Source organism: Lactuca sativa, chromosome 8 (genome assembly GCF_002870075.4).
Source record: "Lactuca sativa cultivar Salinas chromosome 8, Lsat_Salinas_v11, whole genome shotgun sequence".
Taxonomy (NCBI): Eukaryota; Viridiplantae; Streptophyta; class Magnoliopsida; order Asterales; family Asteraceae; genus Lactuca; species Lactuca sativa.
The window spans coordinates 147,508,263-147,514,565 of NC_056630.2; positions in this window are offsets into that span (position 1 = coordinate 147,508,263).

The following is a 6,303-nucleotide window of genomic DNA, read 5'->3' on the forward strand; positions in this document are numbered from 1 at the left end:
CTTCCGGATAATCACATACAACCGGTATATTCTGCACCTCTTTCTTTTCTTTCTTAGCATTGATTACGAATGCCAAGTATGATGCACATCCTTTGGACAATCATTTTCTGGCTTTCATCAGGGAGATGATTCCAGAATTCACTCTGTGTTTGTCCCCGTACACCATAAATGATTCCTTTCCGGTTGGGTTTACCCTTAGTATCTTCTTTCGGCATTGAATCTCAACATTGTTGGCGCTAAGCCAATCCATACCCAAAATGATGTCGAAACCGTTTAACTCTATGGGTAATAGCTCCTCATGGAATTCATTTCCATTTAGGTCGATGACGATGTTCCTAATACGATCACTAACAGGTACGAATTTCCCACTGGCAACTTCTACAATCAGGGCATTATCAAGTTTTTCTACAGGAAATGCTGATTTCCCACCAAATTTATGCGACACAAAGGAGTAGTTGGCTCTGGAATCAAATAGTATATTTTCAGGCAAACCATTTGCAAGAAAGGTACCTGAAGCGACATCTACTGCCTCCTTCGCAGCCTCGAGCATCATCTGGAAGGCTCTTGCCTTCGGCTTCGGTGGTATGTTGGGTCTTCCTGCCTCCTTCTTCTTCGGGCAATCCCTCGAATTGTGCCCCTCCTCGTTGCACTCATAAAAAACCTTCTTAGTGAACGTGCATTTGTTGGCATAGTGCCCAGGCTTTCCACACTTGAAACAAGTGACTCCTCCATCACATTTCCCCTGGTACTTCTTCTTGCATTTGTCGCACCATTTTGCTTTGGTTACTCCTCCTTTCGAACCAGACTTCGAGAATTTACCCTTCTTATCGGACCTCGAGGATCCGTCAAATTTCCTTTTCTCTCCCACCTCCTCTCTCTCCAGTCCCTTCTCTCGTATCTGGGTCTCCACATTCTTAGCAGCCCAGATGGCGGCTTTCAGAGTGGTAGTTTGCTTGGCCATTGGACCAAAGTCCGCTGGTAATCCGAGGGCAAATTTTTTAACCTTGGAGAGTTCATTTGGGACGAGGTGAGGAACAAGCTTCATTTTCTCAGTAAAGCTTGCAACGTATTCAGTAACACTCATTCTTCCCTTTTTCATATTCTGGAATTCGTTGTTGATCTCCAGAAGATCCTGCTCAGAGAAATATTGCATCTTCAACTGTACCAAAAAATCTTCCCACGACATCTTGCTTGCTTCACCTTTGGGCATTGAATCAACTAGTAGCTTCCTCCAGCTTAGTACTCCAGATTTCAACAGAGGAACCGTGAGAGTGGTCTTCTGCCTGTTGCTACACTCATAACTCTCAAACATCATCTCCATCTCAGAGATCCAGTTCATGACTTCCACCGGCGTCGGGCTTCCAGATAGACTCGGTGGCTTGGATGCCATGAAATCCTTGTATTTGCATCCACGTCCGTCATTTCCTCCATCCTGGTGGTTTTGCCTAACTATCGGTGGGTTGGCTTGACCAACAGTCCCACTGTAGTTTCCTTCCTCAGTCTGCCCTTCGTTCAACTCGGGTTGTTCAATCTGAATATTCGCTTCCTCTCGATTTTGCTAGAGCAAATGTTTGGTTTCCTCCATTTGACGATCCAACATCGCTTGGATCATTGCTTGCACTCCGGCCAGCGTTATTGGCTCAGCAGCGGGTTCCAAAACCAGTATTTGCTCAATCATTGTGGGTTGGTTCCTATCTCCATTTGCGTTTACATTTCCGCTACGGGTCCTTGCCATCTTGATCTATACACCGAATAAGGTGAATTTAGATCTTTATTTAGGACTGATGTTTAAATCATCCTTATCACTCCGAAACGTTTACATGCTAGTTCTAATATCGTAGTCATACATTTAGAATCCTAAACACATAAGGTTTCCAGACCCAGTCGGCAACAGACCATAGATCCGAACAAATAATAGCATGTCAGGCACAAAGCATTTAGCACTTAAAAGCATTTTAGGCATAGTTCCTAAAATAAGCTAGTGCTCACACCTCACAATCATCGCATAGCATTCTAAGTTTAAGTCTAGAAATCCTACGAATTCCTAGTTCGCTTAAACTAATGCTCTGATACCAATAGTGACATCCCCAAAATCACGGCCAGAAAAGACCGGTTTTTTTGTTTATACTTTATTTCAAAATCAGAGTAAACTATTAATAAAAGAGTTGCAGATTTTTGTCCCACAACAATAATATGATAAAGAGTTATCAAAACCATTTCCTTAGAAATGTATTTCATTAAAAGACTCGGGATGTCATGTTCGATACAGTACATAAGTATAAACAATACAATATCATTGAAAACATGTATAAAAACGTTCATCCAGCATAGATAGCAAGTATTCAGATAATATGCACACATAGCACGTAATTTATATAAAGTACTTCATATCTATGTGTAAGCTGAAAGTAATTATGCACTCACTTGAAAGGTGGTGATTCAGCACTCGGACAGCGCTTCGATACTCTCAAAACAATTTTCCTTCGATAAAACCTAGTACCAATACCACTAGGGTTTAGTCTAATGATAACCGTGACAAATTAATAGTCTGACTATTATTATTATTATTATATAAGCGTTAAATAACACTCGATATAACTCATAATAATAGCCCAAATAATTATTTTAAGGACCTAATAACATTCCTATAATTAGTTGAAAGCTATATTAAAAATTGCGTAAACGTCGCTCACTTACAGCAGATTTTAAAGAAAACTGAGCTTTATTTGGAGCAGCGTTTCGAAACCGAAAGACCTTTTTTCTCGGGGCTTCCTTCGGGTGATAGGGAGGTTCCCTAGGGTTTAGGAGTGTTTAGGACACTTAGAGAGAGAAAGAAGTTAGAAAGAGAGTGAAGAAAGGTGTGAAAAGTTGGAGACCGTCTCCCTCTTTTATACCCAACGAGGCATCAGATTACGTTGGGCGTATTCCTTGGCTACGTTGGGTGTTCCTCGGATAAGGGCGCCACCTGGACCCAGCAGTCTCGCATTCATCGGAAGAGATAAGGCCGAAGGTGCGCCGCGCGTACTTGACCTCGGACGCTGGGTGTAGCGAAGCAAGGCGTGTCCGAATCAGAAGCGTTCACTGATCAGCGATGGACGGCCCACAACGCGCCACGTCATCAAGTCCTTATCAGCCTTCGCAAATTCGATCATAAACTTTAAAAATTCGTAACTTTCGCGTACGAGCTCCGTTTTTAACATTCTTTATATCCATGAGAAGGGGGGAACATACTCTACAACTTTCGTTTAGACTCCGTTGGCTAATTTTGACTTTATTTTAAAAGTTATATTATTAACAGGCCGGGACATGATTGGTCCGTTAAAAATTCATAACTTCTTCATCCGACGTCCGTTTTCGCCCATCTTTTTCTCGTTACGCTACTCTTAACGAGATCTTTGATTCTCGTTCAGGTCGTGTTGGCTAAAAACCGCTCGATCTAATATTTGAATTTCGGGTTGTACACTGCTAATCCGAAACTTCGAAAAATCATAACTTCCCCATACGAAGTCATATTTGGGCGTTCTTTTTATGGACACTTTCGGTTTAACGTATTCTACGACTTTCGCTGAGATCGCTAAGGCTAAATCTCGCTCTATCGTAAATTCACTAATTATGCTTTCTGGTATCGTGTCGGTTCTGTCGTGAAACTTCGACAAGTCATAACTTCTTCGTTATAACTGGATTTTGGCATTCTTTATATCCTTGGAATCCTTGTTTCGACCACTACAACTTTATATAAAGATATCGGGCTTATCTCACACTTTAATTTTGACACTTATTTTTATTCTTTATTAATTATACATTTATAATTAAATAATAAGCACATAAATACACATAATTCACATAATACTCAAATATTTCATGTTTATTACTTCAAAAAGAGTTACAAGAGTTGACCTAGACTATTACATTGTCAAAAATGCTTAGCCTTGAAACACGGGCATTACAGTAGATTCTTGGATAGGTGTTGTTGATGGGGTATATTTTGGGGTAGGTGTTGGGATAGATGTATATGTTAAGGATGTGGTAGTTCCTTTAATTAAGGAGGGCGTGGTAGTTATTGTAGTTGTGGAGAATGGTAGTGTAGATGTAGGTTTGGAGGTTGTGGTAGTAGATATAGGTGAAGATGTGGTAATGGGTGTTGGTGTTGAGGATGGTTTAGATGATGTAAGTGTTGAAGTTTTGGTTATTGATGTTAGTGTTGATGATTGTATTGTTCCAATTTCTGAAGTTTTAAACGTTTTTTTTTTCTAAGGAGGGTGTGGATGTTGTAAGTGATGTTGAGGAAGTGGTAGTCATGGGTGATGTTAATGATATAGGTTTAGGGGTTTTGTTGGTAGATGTTATAGGTGCTTTGGATGTGGTTGTTGGTATTGGGAAGTCGATTTCTTCATCTCGTAACTGTCTGTTTATGAATTTTGCAACAAAAATCTTGTTGCGTTTCGTAACTTGTGGTGCAATGAATTTAGTTGGCTTTACACCGAATACTCCTTTTGCTTTCGAGGTCGACATCTTTCTGACACAAACAATAAAAATAAATTATATATGAAGGCATTACTTTGCATGCAAACTATTTAATAAAATCAAAACCAATTTACATGAAGATGATCAGAGAACAAAAAACGATCGATCATCACGATAACAGAAAATTAAAAAAAAATAATAAATTTTAGATGCGTGACAACCTATCTCGCCAAAGTCAGTCCACAAACGTACAATGAACAAAGATTTTGATCAATTAGCCGTCAGAGATGATGATTACAGAAAATGTAAACCCTATTTCTAATCGGTAAACTTACCCTAATATGGAGCATAAACGTGTGTAGGTTGGAGGGAAACGAATTGTGAAATACTTTGAATTTCTACTAATAAAAAATTTGAACTGTGCTAATTACCACTAAATATTTAGAAATTCAAATTTATTTAAAGTAGTTACAGATTGATGGATATGGTATATACATATAAATAACGTCAAGAAAGAACATAGACTAACGATGTGTTCGTAGTATAATTTTAATTTAAAATTAAATACGTTGACTAAACATTAATAAACTATACATCTTTATGCTTTTCTATTTAAACCGAAATTTATATACAAAAGACGTACGGGTCATGTCAATATATATATATATATATATATATATATATATATATATATATATATATATATATGTGTGTGTGTGTGTGTGTGTGTGGTAGTGGCTTATTGTGTCTATGGATGACATATGGGCCATTGGTCGACATGGTAGTGGCTTATGGTGTCCATGGATGACATATGGGCCATTGGTCGACATGGTAGTGGCTTATTGTGTCCATGGATGACATATGTGCCAGTGGTCGACATGGTAGTGGCTTATTGTGTCCATGGGTGACATATGGGCCATTGGTCGACATGGTAGTGGCTTATGGTGTCCATGGATGACATATAGGCCATTGGTCGACATGGTACTAGCTTATGGTGTCCATGGATGACATATGGGCAATTGGTCGAAATGGTAGTGGCTTATTGTGTCAATAGGATGACATATGGTTGATTGGTCGACATGGTAATGGCTTATTGTGTCCATGGATGACATATGGGCCATTGGTCAACTAATGAATGTATATTTGATGTTAAATTTTTGAAGTTCAAAAAAGATGTATGAAGCGGGGGTGATCCTCAATTGTTCATAACAGCATGCATTGACATGATAGAAAGAATGGGTCCCAAAAATAAGAATGTTGATTCATTTATACGCACATGTGCATTGCATAATAACATTGAAGCCAAGTTCAGATAAGGAATTGTATGTGTATTTTCATTAATTATATGTAATTTATACCATTTATTAATGTTTTGTGTCATTGATGTTATATATTCATATTGTTATTTTGCCAACAAGATGAGTGCTTTTATTATGGCAATTTTGATTTAGGATTGTCTTTGTTGAGACAAGAAGCAAATGAAGGTCATATTGAGGCAATTGTTGGATTTTGAGAATTCCAACACTCCTAAGTGTACATGCAACCCTAAATACCTTGGATATATGTTTTCTCTATTATACATGAAAATATGAACATCCAAGGTATTATCCTAATCTAGCATACAAAACAATGAATATAACAAGATAGAACACATACCTATTTGATGTAGAAAGTCTTCATGAAGCTTGAGTGCCAAGTGCTTCAAGTGTGACACCTCAAATGGTTCACACAACACCAAATACACATGGAATGACTTGAGACAAATCTACACTTTATGAAATCGGCTAGCCCTTCTATTACACACACTAGTGCTGATTTTGGTCAAGAATAAGATGCATA